The sequence below is a fragment of the Protopterus annectens genome, chromosome 11.part0, assembly GCF_019279795.1.
Source record: "Protopterus annectens isolate FY-2018-M chromosome 11.part0, PAN1.0, whole genome shotgun sequence".
Lineage (NCBI taxonomy): Eukaryota > Metazoa > Chordata > Ceratodontiformes > Protopteridae > Protopterus > Protopterus annectens.
The window spans coordinates 327,795,234-327,812,593 of NC_056745.1; the positions used below are offsets into that span (position 1 = coordinate 327,795,234).

General features: G+C 38.5%; 1 protein-coding gene across 1 annotated transcript in view; it reads left to right on the forward strand.

Moving 5' to 3' along the window:
• The window catches only part of APPL2 (adaptor protein, phosphotyrosine interacting with PH domain and leucine zipper 2), a 1,154,621-nt gene that overhangs the window by 72,252 nt on the left and 1,065,009 nt on the right, over nt 1-17,360 (forward strand). The gene's annotated exons all lie outside the window — the stretch shown is intronic.

The window sequence follows — 17,360 nt, forward strand, 5'->3', positions numbered from 1 at the left end:
CCTTATTAGCAAAATTTTTTGGATTATGTTCCTTTAGTAACCAATTTGTTCTACTTCAGGACAATAGTGTACTTGTGAACTTTTGTACTAGTATAACTCTGTGTGTACTTTTATGCTAGTGAAACTTTTGTGTCTCTTTCTTGTACCAATTTTCCAGTTTGTAATCTTGACTAAAGACTTTGGATATATTCATTGTTATGTCAATTTTATTGTGGCATTTATATTTCTTTTGGTCTGGTGTATATTGTAAATGTAATACAGTTAATGTTTGTAATTGTCCTGCCCTTGTGACCTGGGTTGTAGCTAAAAAGGATCCTTGGACCAGTCCGCCTACTCTTTTAGCAAAATTTAAATAAATAAATAGAATTGTCTCTTGTTTTAAAGTGATTCACACACATTTTTTCAAAAGCAGAGGGTTAATTTTATGCCCCTTTTGCCATTTAAAAACATTACATAAAATGTAAGCATTTATTGAAATGCTATTGTTCATGTGGAACACCTTTTAGGTTTACAGTTACTTCTATATTGTTCGTTTTTAACAGCTGTTCATGTTGTTAAGCAACAAGGTAAGCTTTTTGTTTGCCAGGCATCTTAGAAATATAAAAGTGCCACTGCCCAGTTAATGTCGACAAAATACACAAGAAACTACAAAATATAAAGCCGACCAGCACAGCTGTAAAATAAGGATTTAATGTACAAAGTTAGCTCTTTCACAGCAAAATTGCTGCTTTATCAGACTTACAATAAAAACAGTCAAAGACAACCAGATATATATAAATCACATGGCATATCTAATTGAAAATTGAATGAGGTAATTTTCTCCCTTTTAAAACAGGTTTAATAGAAACACACCCATTTAATCCTGGGTGTTTGTCAGCATTTAGACTGACAATCCACCTTAGTTCTGCACTTTGTCAGATTCACTTCCAGAACAGCAAACTTAAATTTATGTTCATTCCCATTTTCAGTAACATGCTTGGCCAGTGCATTAGTTTGTTTACCTTTCTTCGTATAACCTGCATGTTCCAAAATTCTCTCCCTTAAACTACGGTTAGTTGTGCCAATATAGTAACAATCACAGGTCATGCAGGTAGCACAATAAACCACATTCTCAGTGTTGCAACTTGCAAAACATTTCAATTCCAACCTCATATTCATAGATTTTAGGTAGAGAGTAGTTGTATTACTAATAAAAACACAAGTAGAATAATGCCAGCAACAAAAAATACCTAATCTTTCAGTCCTGATATGAGATTTAACATGTTGATTTTTATAACACGGTTGACGTTTCAGGGAGAGAGATTGTTTTTAAAGGATAATTTCGGTACAGGACCAACTGTCAGCTACAGCATCATCCATCAAAAGTACAGACCAATGTTTTTTAAAAACTTTACAAAAGTCACCAACATTACCAGAGTACGTGAGAGGCAACCTAACTTATATTATTATTAGTAAGTTGTTCAAATTTAACATTTTGAGTAGATAAATAGGATCTTGCAAGTGAATCTTTAAGGTCATAGACTTCATCCATAATTTTATATACTTCAGACTCTGTATAGCCTCTTATCAATGAAGTCCAAAGCCATCTGACCTAGCACATCTTTCTTGTCATGCAATCTCATAGTTCAAAAGTGGAGGGTTAACTTTATGCCCCTTTTGCCATTTAAAAACATTAGATAAAATGTAAGCATTTTTTTGAAATGCTATTGTTCATGTGGAACAGCTTTTAGGCTCACAGTTCCTTCTATAGTTTTCATTTTTAACAGCTGTTCATGTTATTAAGCAACAAGTTAAGCTTTTTGTTTGCCAGGTATCTTAGAACTATAGAAATATAAAAGTGCCACTGCCCAGTTAAGGTCAACAAAATAAAAATATAAAGCCACCCAACACAGCTGTAAAATAAAGGATTTAATGTACAACGTTAGTGCTTTCAGAGCAAAACTGCTGCTTCATCAGACTTGCAATAAAAACAGTCAAAGACAATCATTTATATGTAAAAATCACATGACCTATCTAATTGAAAAATTCAATGAGGTAATTTTCTCCCTTTTAAAACAGGTTTAATGGAAACACACCCATTCAAGCCTGGGTGTTTGTCAGCATTTAGACTGACAATCCACCTTAGTTCTGCACATTCTGTCAGATTCACTAAATCACCAAACCTCAGACTTTCACATAGCACTTCCAGAACAGCAAACTTAAATTTAAGTTAATTCCCATTTTCAGCAGCATGCTTGGCCAGTGCATTATTTTGATTACCTTTCTTGATATCACCTGCATGTTCCAAAATTCTCTTCCTTAAACTACGGTTAATTTTGCCGATATAGTAACAATCACAGGTCATGCAGGTAGCACAATAAACCACATTCTCAGTGTTGCAACTTGCAAAACATTTCAATTCCAACCTCCTATTCATAGATTTTAGGTAGAGAGTAGTCGTATTACTAATAAGAACACAGGCAGAACAATGCCGGCAAGAAAAAGTACCTAATCTCTCACCCATGATATGAGATTTAACATGTTGATTTTTATAACACAGTTGACGTTTCAGGGAGAGCTTGTTTTTAAAAGAAAATTTAGTTACAGGACCAACTATGCCAGCTACAGCATCATCTATCAAGAGTACAGACCGATGTTTTTTTTAAAAACATTACACAAGTCACCAACATTACTGGAGTATGTGAAGGGCATCCTAACTCTTTGTTTATTATTATTAGTTAGTTGTTCAGAACTAACATTTCGAGTAGAAAAATTTGCAAGTGAATCTAAGGGCATGGACTTCATCCATAGTTTTATATACTTCAGACTCTGTATAGCCTTTTATCAATGAAGTCACAAGCCATCTGACCTAGCGCATCTTCCTTGTCATGCAATCTCATAGTTCGTAGAAGTTGGCCTTTAAGCACATTTTTGGATATGTGTTGTGGGTGCATACTTGATTTGTGTAATAAATTATTCATTTTTTCTGTTTTCTATCAAGTTGAGATACCTAGATTCCTTGTTTTTTTTTTCTCATTGTAGCCAGTTTTTAAACATACATGTACATTATGTGGTGTATATTGAAGCAGCTATTATGTTTATGCTCCTTTGCTGTCAGTTGTCTTTAGCATAAAAGTTTAGTACTTTGTTGCAAACAGTCATTAGCTAAATGAAATAATACCTCAAGCTACAACTCAGGAGTAATGATGCATTTAAACTCATGAGAAGTATTTTTTTCATTTGCTTATTAATCATTTGTTTCCTTTCTAAGCCCTTTGTGGCATTAGTAAACCAGTTTGGTCAGTGATTTGCATTGTTTGCTTAGTACTACCCTCAAGTAATTGACAGCGGTGAGGTAAAAGCTGGGTATTACTCAACTGAGAAATCAGCTGGACTACAAAGAGAGACAAACCCATGCCGGAAGCAGATATATTCTTGCTGTTGGTGCAATGTCATGAAACAGTCACCATTCAGGATGTATGTGTTTGTGGTAAAGACCTATGAATAATGCTGCAGGTCAGACAGTGTGAGCTGGAATGCCAAAGTAGGAGTGTATTGTAGTTGTAGGCTATGCTTTGTCACTCTTTTCTCTTGGGCTGTATAGCAGCCAATCTGACTCATGACTAAATTTGCCCTTTATCCATATTAAAATCTTCAGCAGTATGTTTCTTTCTTTACATAATTGCTTTTCTCTTTCAAGATTTGTATTTCTTCTGTAGAACTGGCAGTGAGAAATCAGTTTCAAAAACACTGATTGTAAAAATTGGTGCATTTAGTAGTGCTTGTAGTAAAATGGCCACCTCCATCTCCCTGCAATTTCACACGTCATGAAATGAGATTGGCTGGCTTGTAGCCTTTTGCGATGTTCGTATGCTTGCACACATCATGAAATGAGATTGGCTGGCTTGTAGCCTTTTGCGATGTTTGTATGGTTACACACATCTTGAAATGAGATTGGCTTGTAGCCTTTTGCGATGTTCGTATGCTTGCACAAGTCATGAAATGAGATTGGCAGGCTTGTAGCCTTTTGCGATGTTCGTATGCTTGCACACGTCATGAAATGAGATTGGCTGGCTTGTAGCCTTTTGCGATGTTCGTATGCTTGCACACATCATGAAATGAGATTGGCTGGCTTGTAGCCTTTTGCGATGTTCATATGCTTGCACACGTCAGGAAATGAGATTGGCTGGCTTGCAGCCTTTTGCGATGTTCGTATGCTTGCACACGTTAGGAAATGAGATTGGCTGGCTTGTAGCCTTTTGCGATGTTCATATGCTTGCACACGTCATGAAATGAGATTGGCTGGCTTGTAGCCTTTTGCGATGTTCGTATGCTTGCACACGTCATGAAATGAGATTGGCTGGCTTGTAGCCTTTTGCGATGTTCGTATGCTTGCACACGTCATGAAATGAGATTGGCTGGCTTGTAGCCTTTTGCGATGTTCGTATGCTTGCACACGTCATGAAATGAGATTGGCTGGCTTGTAGCCTTTTGCGATGTTCGTTTGCTTGCACACGTCATGAAATGAGATTGGCTGGCTTGTAGCCTTTTGCGATGTTCGTATGCTTGCTTACTTTTCCTTTACTGTTACCTTTTACTGTTTTGCATGAATAAATCAGTTTGCAGTTGCTTAATAGACCTGAAAGTTTTTCCCCTGCTTGAAAAGGATTATCAGGTAAGAGAAAAAGTTTATTTATTTATGTGTATTTGATATTCAACTAAAGACAAGGTCAAATTAAAGCAAACAAATATTCCAGGGCAGTTGCACATAATACCCAAGTATGTTCCCTTAAAATAAAAAGTCAGATGGGATACTCAGTAGGGCAGAAGAAGACTGATTATAGTGCAGATGGAAATAAAGTATAAGAAACTCAGGGAATCAGGGAGTTTTGACCACAACAGAAAGTTATTATCTTATTGTGTTATTATTGTATTAGTAGGAACTATGATAACTCAACGGCCAGAAGACTGTGGTCTTATCGATCAGTCCTTTTTTAAGAATACATAAACTAAGGGCACACTGTAAAAAGGATAAACAAATCTTTCTATGTTACATGCCTTATTTCTGCTGACATAAGCTCTGTGAGGCTCTTTAACCTCACTTGGCTGTAATGGGAAAGTGTACATGACTAATGACTAGTATGTCTACTCCTAGATTTTTACCACTGATCCCACTAGGACCAGGGTAGTATGTTTTTATGGTACTTCTATGATGGGCACTGGGGTCGGAGAAAATTTGTAAACAAAGATGTGGTGCGGTTCTCTGATATTTTGGACAAGACTCACTGCCATAATGTGTCACCAGTAAAAGCTGGTTACTATGTTTGCAGTATTTTATTTTACATCCCCAGGTGACCTCTTAACACATGGTAATGGGCTGGTTTTATTACTAGTGTCCAATAAGATTTGACACTAGTAACTGATATAGAATTTCTTCCCTTTCTGCATTTGCTTTATAGACCTAGGAAAACTTTTTTTTTTTTTTTTTTTTTTTTTTCCAAACAATCTTTATTGAATTTTTGATATACAAATAGACCTAGGAAAACTTAACATTTGTATAAAAAGCAAATAATGTTAATATGTTCGCATTTGCAAACTTATACATCACATGTATTCTTTTATTATAATTATGATCAATCCAACATTAAATAAATTGGATCAGTCCCTGCTTTCCCTTAAACCTCATTCCTCCAAAACATTATTTGGCATGCATTGTTCCTACAATTTCCATTTTTTTTTCTATATAATTTGCTTCTATCCTTTTCTAAAGATCTAATTTCCTGTTCTTTTATCTATGTTACAATACTAACTACTTCAAATATATACAATACTAACTACTTCAAATATAGTTGTTAGACTTTGATTTCCATTTTCTAATAATTGCGTTTTGGCAGCCACCAGAATTAAATTTAACAAGGCCTTACTATGGCTAGGCAATCCAGATCCTGTATTCCAGCTCAAAAAATTATTTCTTTAGTTACACCCATTTGTTCACCCAATATTTCTGACCGAGCACTGTTATAGGTAGTATTTAAAGTCTGCAAAGTCATTACACCGAAGAAACATTTTCCCAGTTACCTATTTCTTCACTATGACATCCCCAACATTTGCCATCTACCTGGGGAAGAATTTTTGGAGTCTGACTGCAAATATTTCCAAGCAAAAATCCTAAATTTTCTAGACTTGGATATTTGGAAGCCATATATATATATATATATATATATATATATATATATATATATATATATATATATATATACACTCCCATTATTTCCTTGTTAATTGCATATCCAGTTTGTCTTCCCAGTCATTTCTAATTTCCTCTGACTGATTCCTTTTGTTATTATGCAGTATTTTATATGCCTTAATAATCATCCTTTTTTAGCAGTAGCTTCTGTTCTAGATTCAGCTAAAAACTCTACCAGAACAGATCTTTCACTTAGGATTCCCATGTCCCTTTCTCTTTCACTGTTAACTGATATCAATTCCTGATAGGGAAGGCAGTCTCTAGCCTGCAGACAAAATATCTTCTTGACCTCTTCCCATCGTATTACCTTTCCCTCTCTAGTTATTTGATCTCAGTACCTTGGTTCCTTTCCAGTTTTCTTCAGTAAATTCCAGCCTCCTCTTGCCTGTACCCCTAACTGCAGTCAGCCCTATTAGCAGATTCTCCTTTTCCCATTTTCACGTTGGCTTGGTTATTAGAATATTTTCTGCTACTTTATAAATATAATATTCTGCATTGCTGTTGATATTCTCTTTAAGGATCGGCACCCAACATCCCACTCTCTCCTTATTTCTTCAGTCCCCCTTTCATCGTCATCCCTTTCCATTTTGAATTATAACTTTCTGCTTGTGTTATGTATGTGAGCCTTCTTATCCCATTGGACCCTTGTCGTCTTCACCTCCCATATAAAAACCTTCAGCTCTTTATTAATTACTTTCTACAGCTTCGCTTCTGGTTGCTAAAAATCTTCCTGACTCGTGTATGTAAAACTGAAGGGACTAAAAACATTTTCACTGCTTTTATCTTGCTACACATATCCATAGACAAGAGCTTCAGTTTCTCATTTTTTGTACTGTCTTTTGTTTGTTCTCTTCCCACACATCCTTAGAATCCGTTTAACCCATACAGTGAAATATTTAATTTTAGCATGTCCCCATAAATATGGATATTGCTGAAGCAATTCATGTGTGGGTACATAGTTTACAGTTATAGCCCTTGTTTTGTCTTCATTAATTTCATAGCTTGAAAATGCTTGAAACTCTCACAGAATGTTCCACAACACTGAAATGCCTTTTTCTGGTATTATCGGGTACAAAACAATATAGTCTACAAATAAAGCCAACTTGTCTTGATTACTATACCAATTATATTTTTATTTTCTTTACGATTGACTCTAAATTTAATACAAATAAAGGGGGAAAGGAAGCCACTGCATGGTTTAAATGTTCAGAAACAACTTATCAAGGAGGAACTCTCCCTGTTTAATTTTTGCTTTGATCCTTCATATATCCTTCTAATTAACCTTATTGTTGTGTCAGGGAATGCAGATGCTTCCATTGCCCTACTCATAAAATCCTGGCTTACTCTGTTGAATACTTTCAGTGCATGAAGCCTAACTTTCAAATGGATCTTCTAGTTGTTGCCAGGTCAAAGATAGAATACAGAATGCTGTGTCTCTAAGAGACTTCTTAAATTAATATCTCAAATATTACTGCTGGGATAGCTTGCAGAATGACATCATTTCTTGTCATCTGACTCTGTCCCAGGTGAAACACCCATGGCTGGAAGCTAGCAGTATTTAGCATCTACCTGTGAAAATACATAAACCTCAGATCTTTGGCAGATGCTGTGTCATAAAACAATTGTAGCAATTAGTTAATTCTGAAGACAATAAAGAAAGCTTTTCAGCACAGACCTGTGTCTCTTGCTGCCATAAAGTAATTTAATTTCAGCTATTTTTCTGAAGTTCTGCTGGACTGAAGTTAAGCTCCTGTATTTCAGTTTCCACTGTTAAAATATGTACATTTAAACAGTTACAGTAGTACCTGTACATTTCTGTTGTCCTCCAGCAGGGCACACTGTGGATACATTTTAAACCGCACTATACAAAACTCTTCAACACACACTTCTGTACCAGCAGCTTGATGTACACATGATGTACAGTTCTAATACATTTTTAACACAAGCTTCTTACATAAATCATGTTGATATTCACAATTGACATATAATTATTTACAAAATTCCAGATAGCTATGCTGAGAGTATCTCCCTTCATCACACTTCTTCCCCCCCTTGAATACTCAAGCTAGTTTTTCAAGTGACCCTTGCAAAACGTTGCTTGAGAGGGATGAGCCTATTTGGGAATACATTACCCCATTCCTTGTCTTGAGATCCCAGCTGCCTTTTCATTGCTGACCCCATTACAGCGTTGTGCTGCCATATCATATGCCTGCAACCCTAGGCTCCACCATAGTAGCTTGGGATTTTTCTTGCTGGCTCCCTGTAGCCATGGATCCCCCTCGGACTCCTCCTGCCCTCTACTGCAAAAACTTAGGACAAGCTCCTCTCTGTCATGGTAAGATTTCATCATGTTAACATGGTACAGTTTGTGCTCATGCCTCCTGCCTAGCATTCTACCATGTAGTTAACATCACTGACCTTCCTTACCACTTTGAAGGGTCCCTCCCATGGTGTATGTAGCTTGTTGTGTCTGACAGGAGTGAGAACCATAACCTGCTGCCCAACAACATACTCTGTAGCTCAAGCATTCCTGTCATACCAGACATTTTCTGCTGTTGGGCTTCTGCCAGGTTCTCCTGGGCCAAGCCCACGAGTTCCCTGAGCCTTGTCCTGAGATGTAGGATGTATGCCACAACAGACTCCTTGTGGGATTCACACTCACCCTCCCACTCATCTCAAATCAAATCTAGAGGTCCCCTCGCCCTTTTCCTCTACAGCAGCTCAAAAGGTAAGACATGTGTGGATTCCTGGGGCACCTCTCTATAAGCATGCAACATATGGAACAAATATTTGTCCCACTAACTCTTAAACTGGTCTGCAAATACCTGTAGCATGCTCTTTAGTGTAGAGTTTAACCTCTCCACCAGACCATTAGTCTGGGGATGGTAGGGTCTGGTCTTTAGGTGTTTCACCCCACAGTCTTATACAGATAAGCCAGCAGATCTGACATGAAATTGGCACCTCTCTGTCAGTATTTCTTTTGGGAAACCTACCCTGGTGAAAATCTCTAACAAAGCATTTGCCACTTTTTCTGCCTCGATGGAGGACAGGGCCATTGCCTCAGGGTATCTGGTAGCATAATCTACTACCAAGAGGGTAAACTTCTTCCCTGTGGAACTTGGGGTACTCAGAGGCCCCACAATATCCATAGCTACCCTCTGAAATGTCTCCTCAATCACAGGCAAAGGCAACAAAGGAGCTTTGACCTTGTCTCCTGCCTTGTCTACCTTTTGGCACTTTTCACAGGTCCTACAGTACCCTGTTACATCTCTGGAAGTCCCAGGCCAATGAACGTTCTGTATAATGTATATTTTTGTACTCTTTATGCCCCTATGACCTACAGAGGGAATGTCATGGGCTGTGGCTAGAAATGCCAGACGGTAGGCTCTGGGCAATACCAACTGCTGTAGTCTCTCACCCTCTAAACCTCCCTCAGGGGTCCACTGTCTGTACAGTAACCCTTTATCCCAGTATACAGATTCCCCTTTTCCTTGAGAATCGGGCACCTCTCTGGCTACCTCCCTCAAGCCCTTTAATGTAGGATCTGAGAGCTGAACCTGTCTCAACTCTCTGTTTGTAACCCTTCCCAACTCCCCTTCCACAGGAAGTCTAGTATCCTCTCATAGCGGTACCTCACTGTCAGCCTGGGTACTACTACTCACCTCTGCCCTTACAGTCACTCTGTCCAAAGGAACATCAGTATCCACCAGCAGCTGTGGCTTACCTTCAGTCTCACTGCCCCCCCCCCCCCCAGGCTACCAGACCCACATGTTTGTCTCCAAGCCTGATTGCGTGCAACTGCATGCACATAAGTTACTGCATTATCAGAATCATTCCCTATCATGACATCTGCAGGGTTATCCTCAAACACACCTACTTGTTTAAGAATAAAACTCTGCAGACTTCTTCAGAATAATGAATGATGTGGTGCCAGTGATTTATATACCATTTGAAACAATTAATTAATCCATTAATTGCACAAGCACTGTACATTGTTTTCTATAATATATTCCCTTTATCTAATGCACCTACTTGTTTGCTGCCTTTTCCACCCTCCCAGTCAAGGTGAACCCTAACCAAAGGTATTTGGAATGGGTCCCTCCTAAAGCTCTTAGTGGAGTAGACTGCCCAAGCAAGTAATGCTCCTCTTTAACCATTGCAGGCTTCACAATGGTTAGGTCAGAGGCTGTGTCTCTTAATAGTGGCCTGTTTTCCATCTACTAAGATAGGATATAACCTCTTGCGGTAGTTTGGTGCCCTTGTTGTCTGTAGACAACTTACCACTGATGTTCTGGCATTCCCATTTACTGGCTCTCCCACCATTTGTTCCCCACCTTGCCTCCGTGGACAGCTATATGCTACATGGCCCCACTGGTTACATTTAAAACATTTAACCCTTGATACTGGCCATGTACCTGAACTAGTGGCTTTCCCTGTTACTGGTGGACTCTGTTGTGGTAGTTTAGGCTGCCTACTGTGCATTTCCTTAGACCAGTGTGCAGCACTGGGTATCCCTTTCCTGTGCAGTGATGTCCTGCTTCCTAGGTGTAGGTCTCCTTTTTTCCCCAGCTCAACTGCAGTGTTACATTTCATATCTGTTAACCAGATTCTTATGTCCTCAGGCAAAGTGCTAAGGGCTTGTTCCCTCACCATAAGGTCTGCTAGCCCTTCAAAAGTGGTGACCTGACACCCACTCACCCACCGATGAAAATAAGTGCTTAGTTCAGCAATATATTCACACACACACTTTCATCTGTCTTGTATCTATGCTCACAAAACTTTTTTCTGTAAGCTTCAGGTGTTAGCTTAAAAGACTGTAATAAACAATTTTTAACTGTATTATAACTTAAGCAATCAGCATCATACAATTTAGAAACAGCAGTCACAGATTTACCATGGAGTAAGGGGGTCAGAAACTGTACCCAGAGCCCTTGGTCAAAATTATACTGTTTACAAACCTTTCAAACATATGAATAAAACTGCCAAATTATCACCCTCTGTAAATTGTGGAAGAAATTTACTGACCTTTATTGCTTCTGGGGTTTGGTTACTCCCTTCCCCATTACCTCCATGACCCTGGCAAAGAGTCAGCATCTCCTTTTCATGTTGCCTCTGCCTCTCATTTTCTTCAGCTTCCCAACATCTGTCTCTGCTGATTCTAATGCCATATGTTTCTCATTTTCTTCACCCTCCAAACTCCGCAATCTCTCTGCTGATTCTAGTTCCAACCATTTGGCCTCTAGCTCAAGTCTGTTTAACTCTAGATAGATATTTATGTCCTCTGTGTAAAGGTTGAACTGTCCATTTTCTGAGGGTTGTATATCCCCAAGGCCAGTCTGGTTGTCCTCCTGGTTGGTGATTTGTGATGCAGCTGTGACTAAGGCTGCAATCCTTTCTGCTTTAGCAAAACAATATCTGAAGTTAAAATGAAGTAGTACTCATAAAGTAACATAAAACAAAAAACGAACACAACAATTTACCAATAAAAGAGGATGAGTTTTATACCTGAAAGCTTTGCATTAAACTTATATCAGTACGTTGTTTTGTTCATTTTTTTTATTTATATAATTTCTGCTTTAGTCAGGTTGGCATGGCCCAGTCCTTTGCCTTGGCACATCTCACAAAAATTGACTCCTTGTCAGCTCACCGTGCTCATCTGCTGACATCCTTGCCTGCTCTCCATGACTAACTAAGCTAATAAAACAAAGAAAACTATTGTGATATGAAACTCTTCATGTTCACTGTGTGGCTGCTTGAGAGTACAAACACCTTCTTTAGTGACCACTGTTTATGGGCTACAGGAGTTCAATATCCACACCACTGACTCCCAGTATTTGATGTGGTGATCCCACCAATGCCAGCCAATAAATGTGACGACCCACCACTGGACCAGTAATCAAGGAGCCTCAAGCCTCATCATTGGCAACAGTGGGAGATGTACAGTGAGAGGATGACATGGTACGCACACAGTATTTCCAGATGCAGCTCTCTGCATCAAGAGCAATTTTCCTTAAGAGCTCACAAAGACCATAGTCAGTCCGGGGCTGGTTTCTCCCTCTTTCTCCAGATCCCCAGTAAGACTCCCCAATGGCAAAGCTATAGAGTTGAGATCTCAGCTGAGTGTGCAAGCCAAGACCTCCAGCACCTTCTCTGTCCAACCAGTGCTTCATGTCCCTGCCCAAGTAGCTGACACACACACACTCTCTGAGGTTTGATTTATACACACACACATACTTGAGAAAGGCTGGCACAGGTTTACTAGCTATGCCCCTTTTACCCAGACTATAAGGTAGTTATCACTGCCACCAGCCAACTCCTTATCAGCTGCTTTAAGGCCTTTAACAAAAGGTGTCCAATCTTACTGTGTAATGATACGATTAATACAAATGGTAGTTTGACCAAGAAAAAGGCTACTAGGAGTGGCCTACATAGTGTCACTAAATAAATATGCAAGTACTCTCAAAGCTTAAATATCGCTACATAAATCAGCCACGATGAAAGGCTTAATATATATTTAATAATAAATAATAACAGAACAAGACAATACTAAATATATATTCACAATGACATTAGAGTTCAAAATCATGGGAAATATTTAAAACAACATTGTAGGACAGTCTCAAATAAATAAAAAAATATCTAAACTAAGCTTTGCTATATTCCTGACTGTATCTGAGAGTTACTGTACTCTAGAAACTTACTTAAGAGCAAGGCAGATATGACAAATGAATATTCTAGTGACAGACTACAGAATGCTGTGTCTCTCTGAGACAAATTAGTATCTCAAATGTTGCTGCTGTGATAGTTTGCAGAATGACATAATTTCTTGTCATCTGACTATATCCCACATGAAACTCCCACGACTGGAAGCTAGCAGTATTTAGCATCTACCTGTAAAAATACATAAACCTCAGATCTTTGGCAGATGATGGAAGTCATAAAACGATTGTAGTAATTAGTTCACGCCGAAGATAATAAAGAAAGCTTCTCCGCACAGACCTGTGTCTCTTGCTGCCATATTCTGTTCTCCTCCAGCACGGCACACTGTGGATACATTTTAAACAGCATGTTGCAAAACCTCTTCAGCACACACTTCTGTAACAGCAGTTTGATATACACATGACCTACAGTTCTAATACATTTGTAACACAAGCATCTTATATAAATCATGTTGGTATTCATAAATTACATAATTATTTACAAAATTCCAGATAGCTGTGCTGGCAGTATCTCCCTTCATCACACCAACAACAAAGGCATTTTCTTACATTCTACATTGTGCTTCCCTGTGGATTGTCATTGTTCTTTTAATGTTGTCAGATGTTTGTCTCTGTTCCACAAAACCCCATTGATCCATATCTATGAATTTTGGCAACATCTTTGCCATTCTTGTAGCTATTATAGACATAAGCACTTTATAGTCATGATATAAAATTGAAATAGGCCTATATAAAGCTGGGCCTGATGAGTCTCTACTGCTGTTAAGTACTACAGCCACCACAGCTTTCTTCCACGTTGTTGATGCTTCCCCTCCTTTTAAAATACTGTTAAAACTTTCCAGATCTTTATTACTTTCTTCCCTCCTAGCTTTTAAACTTCCACAGAAATACAATTTAGCCCTGGAGACTTGCCTGCAGATTGATTATACATCACCATTTTTATCTCATTTCCGTGTATTATAACTATTAATTGTTGAGTCTTATCTACCTCTAACCTTGGTATAAAGTCTTCCATAAATATTTTCATTTGTGCTTTTTCTTGATTTCCTCTTTCCTCTGCTTCATACAGATTTTTATAAAATTTCTGAAATATCTCTATAATATGTTTAAAGGATCCCTGATTATCGTTCTTGTAATAGATTCCCTAAGTGTAGCAAAAACTCTTTTCTATTTTCTATTGCCTAAATCATTGTGCTGAAAGTTTGTGTGCTATAGAGATATTATCAAAAACAGTTGCTTAACAGTAATCTTTCTAAAGTCATGCATCTTATCCAAATACTTCGTTATTTTCTCTTTAGCACTCTGCATTTGTGCCTCCTCTTCTGTGAGATTCCCCCTCATTCTGCAATATTGTAACCTTGTCAGCACCTCTAAATAATTATTGTTACTTCATAAGTTTCATTTTATCCCACTCATAGCTATAACTTCTGAAAAAATTCCTACCTTCCCTGATAACTCTCAGATAATTTCCCCTACCCGTTCTTAAAAGTTCCCTCGTTTTAACACATAGGTGGGGAAGTGCCAGTGTTTCATTCATGCTTTGTTACCCTGCATTTTTATCTTGGTTGTTATGGGCACATAATCTAAAATAGTTATTGGATATCTGTCGAAGCTTTCAGTTAAATGTGCATGTTCCTGTGAAATATAATTTCTGTCTAGTCTAGCCCAGTTATTGTATATTAGGGAATAATATGCAAGTTCTGTCTGAGTTCCTACTACTGAATTCATATCAAACATTTTCATACATTTCTTCAGAAATCAACCATGTTTTGTTATATTTTCCCTTCTAGGTCCCCCAGATACATCATCACTGTTGCAAATCTAGTTCCAGTCCCCACCTAAAAGTAGCATTCTCTGTTAAAAGCTGATTATTTCTCCCCAAATTTTCTGAAGCTCCATAATAGTAGTTTTAGGTGGAATAAAAGTACATGATCGCATAATCCTCCTCCCTTGACAGTAGACCCTTATTACCACAAGTCTACATTACTATCTTTTTTCTTCTTATCACTGTTGGAGTTCATCTAGGAATTAGTATAAGTACTCTCTTTTCCTTTGTCCCTAATGTCTGATGAATATCCATCCTGAAATAGTTTCTTAATTGACATGCTCACGTCTTTCTAAATTTGTCTAGTGTAGCATTGCTATTTGTACTGTTCATTTCATAATATAATCCAATACTCTTACCTTTTTGTCTGTCTGTGAGGCCATTTCCAATCCAAAATAATATGAAGAGTATAGCCATTATGATAAGAAGTTATTATTCCCACCTATTATATATAACAGCTTTTTTAAATGTCTAGTTCCAGTGTTTGTGTTACATTCACCCAGTAATGTTTGGCGTATTGATCCTGTATACAGTTGTTTTGTGTCATCTCCATTTGAACCTATGTCACATTTTGCAACACTATGTTTGAATGAAAACCCTCAAAAAAAAAAAAAAAACACCGCACAGAACTCCCCCAGAACCTATTAACTTAAAGCAAACACACAAAACTATGTACATCTTCAAATAATGTAGTTTAATCCTCCAGATAGGAACAATTGTCCCAAATCGATAGCTATAGCCATAGGTATGAATTAACCTAAAATTAAGGTTATCCATGTGACCGGTTGGCATAATGGTTAAGGTCTTTGCCTCCCATACACAAGGTACAAGGTTTGATCCTGACATCTGGCCGTTACCTGTTTGAAGTGTGCATGTTCTCCCTGTGCCTCTTATTAGGTTCCTCCTTCCTCTGAAAAACATGCAGAGTGTTTCCATTTCAATCTCACCCAAGAATGGAGCTGTGGTTAGCAGCACAGATTCTAGACGGAGCTCTTTAGGGAGAAGAGTTGTATAGACTGACTGCTTTAGGCATCTACTGTGGTGTGCAGTATCCTCAAGATAGGACAACGTGAATCATAGACTGTGTGCCATGGCAGGGCTAGCTACTTAAGATGTAAAAATACGGCTCTAGATGATTTGGTCATGTTGACTAATGTCACCCAATGAATTGGACATGGTATTTGCCTGTGAATGAGGACCTGGCCAGCAATTACTTGCACCAGGGACCTATGTTAATGGTGTGAGAGATGTATGTTCTCCTTTTGGCCAATGTATGCCTGCTATAAAGTCCAAGAGCTCTGGGTCAATAAGCTACTGGCCGTCTGGTGTCCATTTGCCTAGATTGGGTTGTCTGGGATAGATCTTTTGGATGAAAGCTGGATGTTAAACCAGTTATCTGCCAAACATGAACTAAGAAATGTTATACTCCATGTAAGTTCACTGGAAGGGGATGACATAATGGTAGGGAGATGAGAAGGAAGGACAGTGCAGCAAAGCCACTTGGGTTGAGATCCACAGTCAGCTACAAAGAAGGAGGATAGGCTAGAAATGGTGTGGGGATTGCGATGAGTGAGAGGCTTCAGAAGACAGTGAAGGGATGTCCTCAAAATTAGTGACAGACTCATAGCAATCAGACTCCAGCTTAATGATAGGGTAGTATTCACAATCTCCGCTTATACCCCACAGCAGGGTTGTGATAGTGAAGAAGAGAGTGCATTCAAACAGCAATTGAAGGATCTGTCAGACAAAGTTGGACAACAGCCACTGGTGTTAATAATGACTGACTTGAATGCACATACCAGGACAGAACAGGTTATGAGGACAGCCTGGGTCTTAATGGGGAGAGCTACAGGAATAAAGAAGAAGGGGCCATTCTAGACCTGTGTCTGGCAAATGGCTTGATATGGGCCAACAGTCTTGAGAGACATTTGCAAAATCACATACAAGAGTGGCTAACATGCAACTCCGGTAGACTTCCTCCTTGTAAGGAAAGGACACTGGTGCAGCATCAGCAATTCCAAAGCCATCCACAGTGAAACACTCTGCCTATAACATAAACCTCTGGTTGCCACAGTCAGATACAAGCAGTGGTCAGAGAAGGCTCTAAGGTCAAAAGAGACCAGACTGAAGACTTGGACATTAACTGGAGATAAAGTACAGTTCAAAGAATTATTCAGGACCCTAGCAGCTCAAGAAGAAGATGAAACAAGTGGAGTTGAAGAATAATGGCAGTGCCTCAAAACAGCATGTGTGAAGACTATAGAATATATATGAGGCCAAGCTAGGCATGGAAATAAGGGACATGAAAGCTGGTGGAGGAATACATAAGTAAAGGAAGTCATAAAAAGAAAGAATGGGAAAAGGAGAAAGTGGGAGATAGAAAAGTGATGGACCAGGCTAGGAAGGAATACTGATTGGCTAACAAAGATGTTAAGAAAGGAATTGCAGTAGCAAAGAGCAAGGCATCAAAGGCACTCTACCAGTTTCTGGAAAGAGACTCAGTTGATGACACAAAGAAACGATATCAGGTTGCAATGAAAAAACAGAAATATAAAGAAGATAGTCAGATGCCCTTCATAAGGGGTGCCAG